Below are 14,346 nucleotides of genomic sequence, written 5' to 3' on the forward strand. Positions count from 1 at the left end.
GAAATTCCATTGTATGTATACACCACACATTCTGATTAGCCATTTCTCTAGGGATGGATACCAAGGCTGCCTCTAACTTCTTGCTAATACAAATAATGCTAGGATGCTACCCTTATAAATGTCCTTAAGAACTAGTACACAGTATAAACCCAGGTGTGGGAATGATATGTATATAGAATTATATGAATAATTAATTTCACTAAGTATTATGAGTTTACACTTCACCAGCAGTACATGAGGTTTCTTATTTCTCCTCATCCTAGCCAGTACTTGGTATTAGCTGACTTTCTACTTTTTCTTACCAATTCCTTGTTGACTAAATTTGAATTTCTCTGATTATAAGGAAAGATGAACAACTCTTCATATACCTATTGGCTATTTAGAATCGCCCTTTTATGAACTGTCTGTTTTTATTCCTTTTTCAATTTTTTAGTTTCCTTGTAGATTTTAACAGTTCCTTGCATATCTCATATGTTAATCACTTTTCAGCTTTACATATTGAAAATATCTTCTCCTAATATGCCACCAGTCTGTTAAGTTTGTCTATCACATCTTATTTATATAGAAGTGTTCAATTTTAATATATCACATCCATCAATTTCCTCTACCCATCCTTAGGTTTGTACTTTTTGCTCATTTTAAAATTCTTTCCAGTCTCAAATTCACGAAGATAGCCTCATATATAAGAATCTAAATAAGCCCTCTTTTCCCCTCTGATTTGTGATGCTAATTTCTATTGCATTCCACATTTTCATATATAACATAGGCTTATTTATTGATTTTATATTCTGCTGCATCAATTTTTTATCTGTTCCCATACTAGTACTGTACTATTTTTATTGCCATGGTTCTCTAATATGTCTTAATATATCTGACAAGACAAGTATCCTCTCTTTGCTATTCTTTTTAAAAATTTTGCCTTATTTATTTGTGGTCTATTATTCTTCCCTGCACATTTTAGAAACCATTTGTCTAGTTCCTTACAAAATCCTGATGAAATTTTTATTAAAACGGCATTAAATGTATAGATTAATTTAGGAAGAGTGATATTTTTACAATGTTAATTTGTCCTATCCATTTGGTCACTGCTGACATAAAAGAACATTGTGGATTTTTATATGTAATGCAAATGAATTAATACATTTAAAAATTATAATATTTCTTATATAGTACTTAGTAAATGTTATATAAGCATTCACTATTATTATTGTTTTGTTACCTATTATTAATCCTGTATCTGCACTTTTCTTTTTTTCCCCACAACCTTTCTGAACTCTCCTATTAGTTCTAATAGTTTATCTATTGATTCAATTTGTTCTTCTAGTAGAGAAAATAATCTGCAAACAGTGAGGGGACTGTTCATTCCATCCAATCCTTGTACCTCCTATGTTTTTCTTGTCTTATTGTGTTGACTGAGAACCCGTCGCTGTATCTAATGGGAGCTGTGATACCAAGTCTTTCTTTCTTGTTCCTAATCTTGAAGATGATGTGTCACAATTTTTTTCCAGTAAGTTTGCTAAAATGTATTTATTAGAAGCTTTTATCAAATTAAAGAAATGATCTTTTACTCATAATTTTTCTAATATTTTAAATATATCATAAATAAATGTTAAACTTTGTCTTTCTGCATATGCTGAGATGATTTTTCCTCTTTAGTCTACTAATGTGCTAAATTATATTGATATCTTTTCTGGTGGTGAACCTCCTTACATTTCTGGAATAAAACGTACATTGTCATGTTTTGTGTACTTAAACAAATACTAGTTGAACTCAGCTAGTATTTGTTTAGGATTTCACATTTCGGTTCATAAGTGAAAGGGGATAATAAATTTCCTTTCTTGTACTGTCCTAATCCAGTGCTGGTCTGAAAATTATAATTATCCTCTTAAAATGAGTTGAGAGTTAAAAACTTAAAATGAATTGTGCAGTTTTCCCTCATAGTCTTTTTTTCTGGAACTCTTTGTATAAACTGGAATTTTCTCTACCTTGAAAATTTTGAAGAATTTATGTTTAAGATGATCTGATTCTGTGGATTAATTTTTAAAATCTCATTCCAACATGTTTATAACATGCAGAGACTGAAAGTAAAATCTACATGTTTCAGATTCCCTGGCAGTTAGGATTCTGAATGTGACTTAGATTCTGTCAGTAAGTGGGAGGTTTTGATTCAAGATTGGGTTATATAGGAGCAGGGTACAGTGCATTCATTTCTATTGTATGGATTGTCGAAGTGGTTGTGTGATACTAAAGCCAGTGTAAACGTAGAAAACCTCCCACACTCATGTATATACTATAGAACTTTGTTCTTTTACAGCTAGCCCTTAATGATTAAGATCTGTATCGAAGCAGCTGTCCATCACACTTGAAGACCCTACATCCTGTCTCCCCAATACATTGACCTATATAAACCCCAGCCCGCCGTGATAGGGGAGGCAGTTAGGACTTTACCCTCTGTATCCTGGTCACCTCTTCTTAAACAAAAAAGCCTTTCCTTTAGGTTCTGTCTGGCGGGTGTGATTGGTAATCCTATAGCAGTAAGCCCTTGGACCCGCACGGGTCAGGGATTCCCCAAAGTTGGCCTTTCACATATTGGCTGGTGTTAAGGGGAATCCCATGGGACTCGTTCCTTAACACCAGCACTACTGGTGGCAAATTCCAGATATAATAGTAGCTTTAGTTCTCTTGGTTATCCAGTTCTGCTGGGTTTTTAGAGATCATTCCTGAAAACTCAGCTAGAATCTATTACTTAGTCTTTCTGACAATTCTGTGATCTATACATATTCCTTAATACACCCTTTTCATATTATACTAGCCAGAATGGATCTGCTTAACTAAAATTAAGAACATTAATCATAACAAACATTACCTAGAATGAAAGCCTAGACAGTAATTAGAAATTGCTTTCATAGTTAATGCAAGTTTTCTATTTCTTTTTGGGCAAATTTTTCCTGGAAATGTGTTTTTTCATTTAGGTTTTTCAATATTATTGCTATATAATTCATAGTTTTTATTTTTTATTTTTTAATTTTTATTTTATTTTTGTGGCTGGCCCCAGGGATTGAACGCTGGACCTTGCTTATTAGTACCAATTGAGCTAACTGGCCAGCGTCATAGTTTTTATTTTTTGAATCACTATTATTTGGATAGTTGTTTCTCTTTTGGAGATTAAATTTTAATTTTGTAGTCTTATTTGGTTGAATGGCTTTGTTAGATGCTTGTACATTTAAAAAATACCTTCAAAGAAATAAGGTTTTGATTGTTAATCATCTCTATTAATTTTTTCTTCACTATTTCATTGATTTTCCCTTACTCGTATTATCTCCTTTCTTATTGTTTCTATGTTTACTTTGTTTCCTTTTCTACCTCTTTGAGTTTAATGTTTGCTTTATTTTTCTCTATCTTTCTGGTAAATATATTTAAGGCATTTATTCAGCTTAAAGAATTTCTCAATTTCCCTTTTAAACCAAAGGCCATTTACTTTTAATTACTAGAGTTATAAAAAATTTTTTATCCACCTTTTTAGTATTTATTCTAAATTTAGTTACATAATAATGAAAGAACATAATCTCAAGAACATAATTACATGAGTCCTTTGAAACATATGAAGTTTCATTTATGATCTAATTCATGATTGATTTTTATGGATGTTTATGAATGTTTCATATGTACTTGAAAATAATATGTATTCTCTGTTGAGTATAAGATTCTATATCTTTATTTACTAATTTTAACTTACTAATCATATTTTAATTTTACATAGTTTGGATTATATTTTTTGGTTGGCTTGTTCTATCAGTTTTTTAGGAGGCTGAGTTAAAATCTCCAACTCCATTGACTTATTGATTTCTATCCATACTTCTTTCTGCTGGCTTATATCTTTCAAAGCTGTACTGTCTGTTGCTAATACACTCATATCATTATAGTTTATCAATATATTGTTATTTAAAGATTATTTTTAATCTCAAATTCTATTTTGTTATTATGGATTTTTTTTAAGGGAATGGATTCATGTTTGCCTGATATACCTTCTTCTATTCCTTTATATATGAGCTTTATTAAAATATTTGGGATAGGTTACTAAAATTTTTTTCACATGAAACCACTGGGAGTCATGCTTACTAACATCATAAGGTCTACATTATAAGTATATACAGATTCACAGAGACAGGTGAGATTAAACAATGATTCTGAGACTGTCAGACAATCCAGATTCTTCCAACAGGTTCCAGATGCAAGCTGAGTTTCTGATTTAGCAGTTTTAATAAGTCATTGAGAATATTAAAAGGAAGACGGGCAAAAGAGGTAGTTAATAGTGTCTTAGGGTGCTTGCTTTTAGTATTAGAGCAGAGGTCTTACTCAGCTCAGTAATGCTTGTTTAGGGAGTTTCTGGTTTCTTTGTTATCTGGTTGCACTTGGCCAAGCACCATGGCACAGGGACAGTCTTGTTTTGTCCATGTTAACAGTGATATCTCATTATCCATAGAATAATGGGAAGCCATGAGAACCACCTTTTGGACTGAGACAAATAACACACCTGAAAAGATATAGTCACAGAGCTGATCTGGTTTACCCTGAGCAGAAGGCAGTGGCATGATTTCTCAACACAACCTTGGAAATTTGTTTTGGGTTGGTCATGGTGAGATTAACTCCTATCACCTGGAAAACTGCACTCTGGGGAACTTCTAAGTTTCCCAGTCATCTTGGTCTAAGGGATCTTAAATAGACATTACACCACCAAGATGTCCTTGATTAAATACTCCTACTGGTCTTGTAGCTAATCAGCTATGATATACTGGCTACAGTTAAGAGAAGACTTGAAATCCAGCACTGGAAGAATCAGAGGTAATTTCATCTATGTCAGCAAACTTATCCACGTAGATAGCTTTTCCAATGATGTTCTTCAGCAGCTCCACAGCTTCATTTTTCTCTAGAATATTTAGAGGAAAACCCCTCATTCCCCACATTGGTCGCATCTTTCCTTATTTCTCCTTGATGACATACTTTAGGTTTTGTTAAACCTCAGTTCACATGACTTTCTTGAAGTTTATAGCACTAGTAGGGAAAGATTATGAAATGCTTAATTGTGAGCTTGTTGCTGGCATAAGATACAACCTTGGTCACACTGAAAACTGAAACTGACAAGATGACATCTGAATGTCCAAATTAGTCAGTAATGGGATGGGACAGGGAGCCCCCTTTTCAGCAGTACATCTTGTATATGCACTGTCTACCTATATGTGGAGAGCAGGTAGACTTGCTAAGACCATTTCCATGAAGAACTATAAAATGTCACTGGAAGGGCAATGACTGGGCAAGCTACTTTTGATAGCTGTTCTCTGGCCAGGTATAAGATCCTTAAATCATCAGAGAACAAGATTCAATCCTTCATTTCTTAGAGTGTCAAATCAGAAAAAAAAACTCTCCAAAATAAAAGGGAGAACAAAATACAAGCCATTTTGAAGAGAGTCACAGTACATTGGTCCTAATTGCCCAGATAGACGAGGAGTAGGGTATGTCTTCAGTTTAGGGAGAACAGTCTTCAGTTTAGGGAAGAAATCTGGTGAACTTGGATCCATTATTATCAGCAACAACGGTAGAGGGAGGCTACTAAGAGGGTACCAGGAAGACTCAGATTGTGAACAGATCTATGGTACTTCTAAATCCTAAAAGAAATATATAGAAGCTAGGTTCCCATAATTCTGCTGGTAGAATTGAATGAGACTGTATTTAGCCACCATCATCATTGTTCTACTCTCCCCCCTCTACCACGAATCTACTTAGATCTTTTAGTTTGTAGAGACTTAAAGAATTTCAGGTTAAACTATTGATATTCAGTATTCATCATTTTATTGCAATAGGGGTGTGTGTGTGTGTGTGTGTGTGTGTGTGTGTGTGTGTGTGTGTGTGTACACACATACATATATAATCTTACCATTATCTATCCTTGAGATAACTCATCCAAACAAATATTTTTAATACAATTAAAGAATGTTCATTGGTAGCCACATAGAGATAAAGGAAAAAAACCTCATCACATCATTCAGCAGTGGTATACTAGAGGGTGGCATAATCTCTATTAGCTTCTTCAAGTCACTCTCAAAAAATTATCATTCTTTGATATGGAAATTTTCAACCTTAATATAAAAAAATCAATTGCTATGTTTCAGATTTCACAAAGCAACTAGACTAAAGAAATTACCACATGTCAAGTTTCCATTGAAGAATATCCACAATTATCTGAAAATAACATTAAAGTTTTAAAGGCTTATATTCCTTTCCAAATACATACCTGCATAAAACTAGATTTTCTTCATAAAACTTCAGCCAAAATAACATGTCATAGTAGAATGAATATAGAAAAAGATATAGGAGATCCAGCTATTTTTTATCTAGCCAGACATTAACAGATTTGAAAATGTAAAACAATGCTGTTCTTCTCAAAAAATATTTTGTTTTGAAAAACAGTTTTTTCATAAAATATATTGCTTATGCTAACACATAATGTGATAATTAGTTGTTTTTAAATGAATTAATTAATAAGTATCTTAAATTTTTCTGTTTTAATTACTAGTATTATAAATAATGATTCATATAATTCACATAAACATAAATTGAGGTCTTTGAGATCCTCAGTTTTTAAGAGGGTAATGGGGTTCTCAACAAAAATACTTGAGAGTCACTGAATTATTTCATTCCCTTTGAATTGCAATTGAGGAATCTGTGATACAAAATTTCTTAAGTCATAAAGATAGTTCATTTTGAGAACTCCAAAATTTAAAAAGCCCAGTTTATATTTGTAAAAAATAATTAATTTTATAAATTAAATTTTTTATTTTACTGAATTCTATCTATTACAATATCATTACTAGTTATATTAAGGTAACTATAAGGCTCTTTTGACATTTTAAAATCCTTTTAAAAACTTTATCTAATAAGTCTTAAACTGTATGTATTACAAGTTCCAGTTTCTTCGAGAAACATGGATAGTATCCTTTCAGAATCAGTAACATCTTGGATAAGTCAACAATCATTTTTTCAGTTCTATCACTTTGTTGAATTTCACAGGGTCTTAAGTAAATGAATACTAATAATATTAGAAAGTTGTTTTCATTTTGAAACAAGGAATGTGTCTGCAATGCTTCACTTATATAATACATACTCAGATAAACTTTATACATTTATAAGTTAATAAGGAATATTTCCCTGATTTTTCACTAAAGTTTTGAGGTTATCCTGAGATATCTAAGAGTAATATTCTAAAAACATAATTTAAAATAATTTGAGACAATTTTTTAGCCTACCTAAATTCCAAATTTATCTTTAGATTTAACTGCAACACAATCTCAAAAATTAATCGGACATATGCAACATAATCCCTCTAGTATCTCCAAGAATGTGGGTGGCATCCCTCATGACACAGTCTTTTGATGCCATCATGTAATAAATGTGCTGTTCCACACCAACATAGTCACAAGAATCATAAAGTACTTGCAATAAATAGGAACTGTTTTACATAGCATCTTGGTGAGGTAATCCTGAGTTATTTCCTTTTAACAGAACAATAAACTAAGCTGTAAAGACCTGTTCAGACTTGCCTAGGGAAAATCATAGGATTACTGATGAAGCTGACGATATGAATTTACATGGTTTTTGGAGCTTGAAATGACACAATAATGGTGTCTTCTCCTGCAGTTAAAAACAAAATATTTTTGAGGCATATTTTGCTCTATATTATGTTTGTGTACTTTAGGAAACATGAATAAAACACAAGACTAAGTAGCATGAGTTTAATTTATCAGAAACCAGAACTCATTTTTTTTGTTCCCTAATTATTAGCATTATTATAAATAGTCCCTTTTGAGGACAATTTATAATGAATATATTTATATTTATAATGAATCTACCAGTAGCTGAATACTCAAAAGGAAATTTTCTTTTTGAAAAAATAAATGAAAGAGTTCAACATAATAAATAAATATTAATAAGTAACCCCCCATGTACTGGGTGTTCGAGATGTAGTGGATGAACATGACAAGCAAGGCCATGGCTCTAATATCTTAAATTTGAGTAGGGGCAGACAGAGTGAACAAATGAACAACTTCAGCTAGTAAAGTGCCATAAAAATAAAGCAGAGTAATAATAAAAAGTGATGAGAGAAAGGCAGACTACTTTAAATAGAGGGGTCAGTGACTACATCTTGGGCAGCTGACATCTGAACTGAGTCCTGAATGTGGAAAAGCTAGCACTACAAACATTGAGAGAGGGACGAGCAAAAGCAAGGACCCAAAGTGAAAGAGAGCAAACAGGAACAAACAGAAAAGAGAGTGGCTGTAGTTCAGTGCACGAGAGTAAGATGGAGGGGGGTCCGAAGTTAGTGTATTAGGAGGAGATTGGAGGTAAGTTAGGCAGGCCAGATGAGGCAGGTTCTTATAGACTATGGCAGAGTTTGAATTTAATTCTAAGCGTGATGGGAAACCTTGAGAGGATTTTAGGTTAAGAGGTAACATGATATAAGAAAGAATAAAGACAAATTAAGTGAGTGATGATGGTGACTTGAACCTTGCTCATAGCTGTAAAATGGAGAGAAGCAGATATATTTTGGAGATGGTGCTGACAGGACCTGCCAATAAATTGGACATGAGAGGTGAGGGAAAAAGAGCATGTACTATTTCCACACATAAAATGTTAACTATCATTTTACATCAAAGCATGATCCATAAAAGTAAAAATTAAAATTTTCACTTTATGAAAGGCTCTTTAGAGGAAAAAATAATAAACTACAGACTGGGAGAAGATATTTGAAAACCACATATTTAACAAAGGATTAGTATCTGGAATATATAAAGAACTCTCAAAACTCAACAGTAAAATAAAAACAAAACAAACAATCTAATTAGAACATGGACAGAAAATATGAAGAGACATTTCACCAAAAAAGATATACACATGAAATAAAGTTTAATATATTATTCATTAGGGAAAGGCAGATTAAAACAACAGTAAGATATCCCTTTACATTTATCAGAATGGGTAAAATGAAAAATGAAGACAATACCAAATGCTAGCAAGGTTGTGGAGAAAATGATTCACTCTTTCGCTGCTAGTGAGAAAATATAATAATACAGATGCTCTGAAAAACAGTTTGGCAGTTTCTTTGAAAACTAAACATGCAACTACCATATGACACAGCAATTGCACTCTAGGAATCTATCCCCCCAAAATGAAGATTTACGTTCACACAAAAACCTGTGTATGAACATTTATAGTCGCATTATTTATAATAGCAAAAACTGGAAACAAACTATATGTCCTTCATCGGGTGAATGGTTTAACAAACTATGATACATCCATACTATGGATGCTGCTCAGAAGTAAAAAAGTAATGAATTATTGATGAGTGCAACAACTGGGATGAATCTCCAGAGAATCATGGTGAGTGTAAAAAGATAATCCCAAAAGATTGTATGCTGTATTATTCCATTTATATAAGATTCTTGGAATAACAAAATTATAGTAACAGAGAATATATTAGTGGTTGTTAGGGGTTAAGGCGAGGGTTGGGAGCAGAAGGGAAGTGAGTGTGGGTATAAAAGAGCAACATGTGAGACCTTTGTGGTGATGGAAATTTTCTATCAATGTGAATATCCTGGTTGGGACATTGTACTACAGTTTTGCAAGATGTTACCATTGGGGAAACTGGGATCTCTCTGTATTTTTTCTTACAGCTATATGAGAATCTACAATTATCTCAAAATAAACAGTTTTTTGTTGTTGTTGTTGTTGTTTAAAGTTAACTATTTGACAGGGTTCCATACACATATAAAAGAATATCTTTCACTTAAAAGCACCACAGGATTCATTGTGGAAGTTTGGGCTAGAACCCTAAGAGAGTAAATACAACATTTCAAAGTGAGGACTTGTACAAAAAGCAGAAAATAATTGGCTGTAAGACTCTAAACTACTTTATCCATTTCAAAGGTTTAAAATGGTTGAGAATTAGAGATTGGAAGAGAAAAAATTTGGAGATCACTGTTGTTATGCTGTGATACTACCCCTCCCCTCAAAGAAGAGTGGTAGACGGTGGTCCCTTTTCACTCTAATTCAAGAGAGGAGGCTTTAAAGAGACCACTGGGAGAACTTAGGGTCTGAGGGACATGGGAGTGTTTACTTCCCATTTGGAAAATCTAATGAGCTAGAGAATGGTTGACTAGTTGCTCAGAGGGCAGAGACAAGAAGGGGTAATGTGGATGTTTACAGTGGCCATTTCATAATAGGATTTCTGGGGGGTTTTTAATTCCAGCAGTAAAATATTGCTTACAGAGTCTGTTGGGGCAAACAACGTGGTTTTCCCATGAACCAAATGTGGGCAACTTGCCTAAAAAAGCCAGCATGGGGTTTTAGGTCATGCTCAAAAGTATGGCCAAAGGAGTGAACAGTCCCCGCAGAAAGAAGCCAAGTAAATAAAGGACTAGCAGGAACTGAGGTGCATTAACTCTTGTCATAGGAACCCATAGAGTGAGTAAAGTGGGTCTTGGAAAGACCCATGAAAATGCTCATGAGAAAAAGAGTCAATTTTAAACATTTGCCATGTCCAGAAAGTTCCAATGCTAGATCATGAAGACAGTAGCAGTTTAGTTAGAACTTTTCTATTAAGCTGCTTCCATTAAATACTCTCCCTTCCCACACTCCAAACCTGGGTGGGGCTGTAATCCTGATCAAGGTGGAGTTGGAGCATCCCCATGGGAAAAGAGAGAAGCAGCAGACTGTGTCCTCCTGTCTCTATCACCTGGACTATTAGCATCTTGCCTGCAACTGGCCTGGGTATGGCAGGGAAAGAAGCCTTAACTCTAAAGACAGAATTAAATTTTGAACTCATGTGTTGATTCTTAAGCTGAGACTAAAGCTTAAATAACCAAATAACTGTTTCTGTTATCTAAGAATGACCAGAAAAAAGCACGGAAGACTGCCTAAGTTTTCATCCATGGATAGAGAAGAATGCAGCCCCACAGAAAGTACAGAAGAAAAAAGAATTTTTTGTTTTATGATTGTACATTATGAGTTCTGCTTATTTAGAATTCTAAATACAAAAGTAATCTTCCAATAAATCTTAGCAAAATTTTTCTGAATTTAACATTAGCATACATTCATGTATGTGGGTATGCACATTTATACACACACACATTATGCATTTTCCCCCCTAGTATGAATATAATGTTTCCAGCAACTACCAGTCTAGGCTTAGATACAGATGTGGTAGAGTTGCTTCTCCACAACATGATTTTCAGTTTTCCTGAATATAGTACTTCAAATGTGAAACTGTATTTTGGCTTAAGATAAATCTTACCATACATAAGGTTCAGACTTTAGAGGAATGACAAAACTCTTACAGATGGAACTTTCAGTTGGAATACAGCTCCTACCCAGAATGAGAAAATGTCCAATTTTTTCCTGTCTTTAAAGCTCTCTAGTTTCTGTAGCCTCTAGCCAAAACTGTTTTTCTCTGCTAAATTTATTCGACCCATAAATGGATGGAAGGAAAAACAGGACAGGTAATTCAGATCACAGGGAATTCTGGATAATCAGTAACTGGCCAGTGAACACTAACTCTACATCACATAAGTCATTTGATATAGATAACCAGGGGGGAATGCCGAGAAGCCCACAATGAACAGCAACTTCAGTGATTTCTTTTGGATGAACTTGTTCATAATCTGAAAGCCATAATTTGGTTTTAATGCCTTTCTTTTGAGCATATATACAAGGATCACCTTTTCTTTTTTTTTTCTATTTTTTTAATTGGTTATGAATATTCACAGGGTACAAAGCCGACTGTCACCACTTGCGCCCAAGATGCCAGATCTATACTGGCAGTATGCCCATTACCACAAATTACAATTACACCCCATGTCCCCCACCCAATTAATCCCCGACCTCCCTCCCCCCCATTCCTCAACCCCACTTTGAAACCCTAGGTATGCTCTCTCCCTCTGCAAATCCAACGCACCACTGTAATCTTCCTTTCCTTCCTTCTTTCTCTCTTAGTTCCCACTTATGAGTGAGAATATGGGTTATTTTTCCCTCTGCGCTTTGCTTATTTCACTCAACATACTCCAGCCCCCAAGGATCGCCTTTTATATTTACTTGAAACAATTCCTGGGGATAAAAATTAGAGTATTTGCATTGGCTACAATAATACGTCACATGTTGGAGAGAATGCATACAACTAAATCTATTTTTATGATGGTTTGGTATAAAGTAACAAAAAATAATTTTTAGTATTTTTCTGATCGAAATCTCTAGAGTAGTAGCTCTCTTTATAATAATAATGATAATATAATTATTAAATATAATAATAAATAATTATTATTTTAAAATGGTATAAAGTTCAGTAGTACTTTGTAAATTCTGAGAACAGATCTTCTACTGTGTTTGGGGGGTTATAAAATAATATAAATATTTTAAATTCCAAACAGTTTATTAAAAAATAAGCAGGACTTGCTGATATTATACCATCAATCTCTTTGAATGAAGGTTTTATTTTTCATTGATCACAGAATACACTTTCTTTTGCTAATTGTTTTTGCCATTTCAAATTTATCTTGAAAAGGGAGAAAACACTCAATTTCAAAGTCAAGAATTAGGGCTAGCCAGTTAGCTCAGTTGGTTCGAGCACAGCCTTATAACACCAAGGTTCGGTTCCCCATACTGGCCAAGAACAAAAATCAGAACTAAATTGTAAAAACAAATAAATTCAAAAACAGTACTAAAGTATTAAGATGGTTAGTTTGAATAAGCTACATCACAGAATTTCATATTTTTAAAACACCACAGAGTAAACTCCAAGTATTTGCTTCATAAACAATTTCATTTCTCATGTAAGTATGATAACATTCTTAGAGAAATTTATATATATATATATATATATTGCTGTTTTGCTTACTTTGACAAGTTTTTAACTTAACGTTTTCTGTATTGTACAGAGATACAGTGACTTGTTAAAGAAAATAAATTATAAAAGAGATAAATTAGGGATAAATTACTTTCATTTTAAAGGGATGTTTAATTTTACTAAATCTTTCATCCCACAGGTCTTTAAAATAGTTGCATTATTAGTGTTCATTAAATAGGAATCAATTTATAAGAAATGTCTCAGGAATTGTATGTAAATAATAAGAGCTTTTATAAAAAGTAGTATTTTATATGCATTCCCACCTAATTAGTATTTTTAAAGTCTGTTACTTTTCTCTCTTCTTGATTGTTTAAATGCTTTAAAAGGTAGTAAACATTAAAAAAAAAAAACCCAAAAAACAACCAAAAAAAAACTATGGCCATGCTATAAAGAATAAATTAAAGGAAATTCAGGGATTAGTCCATTTGCTGGACTTCGTTATGTTTATCTCTGAAATAGTTATTTTGGCCTCAGAAATAAAGTGTAATTGGTATCAATGACATTTATACAACATTGCCAAAATCATAATTCTTTCTTGTCTTCTTCCTTTTTTATAAATAAATTTAGAAAAACGAAATCTTTCCCACATTTTATCTTTTGGTTTGTCCCTTACTCACCTATTTTGATCTTTCAGTCTATTAATGCATACAATTAGTGACTGCCTTTCTTTCCCCTTTTCAGATTACTTTAGCTTATGACATACAATACTATATTTGTATTTTTCTAAATTTTCTCTAGTTGTCATGAGAAATTACCTTGATGCAATGGGGGCCTCCAATTACACTACAATTCAAGCTATCCAACAAGTCACAAAACAGGCTCATGGACCAAATGAGGATGCTCCAATCACACAGTTTATAAAATCACTTTAAAGCACAAATCCCAGAGCAAGAAAAAAGAGATGGGGGTAAGTTACCACACTTAGGGTAGGGTATAAGGGGGAAAGACCGCACGATGTGAATCCTGAGTTATATAATATTCATATGTCCTGTCTCTCTCTTCATCTGCTGCAGCAGCATTCCCCACTGATGGTTAGGGGTACAGACTGAAGTTTGAGCAAGGAGGTCAACAGATAGGAGGTGCTTGGGACCAATGATACACATTTGCTCTATTAAAGAGAAGCAGTGACAAGTATGGCAGACCCCAGGTATAGCTTGTCAATTAGCCTGCCAACAGCTGTGGCTAGTATAAGCACTTCTTAGGTAGAGCACATGTGGGTTCAGAATAAAACCATAGGTGGCCAGTGTAAGGGTGACATGGTCTTTCCATCCCTTTTTAATAATACTCTCTGTTGTTCTGTCATACACTTAATTTAGTCTATCAAGATTTAATACTTCTTTCAGATTACTAGGTTCCTTTGTGTTTATATTTAGCACATCTTATGAACACTATCTATG

This window comes from Cynocephalus volans, chromosome 9, assembly GCF_027409185.1.
Source record: "Cynocephalus volans isolate mCynVol1 chromosome 9, mCynVol1.pri, whole genome shotgun sequence".
Lineage (NCBI taxonomy): Eukaryota > Metazoa > Chordata > Mammalia > Dermoptera > Cynocephalidae > Cynocephalus > Cynocephalus volans.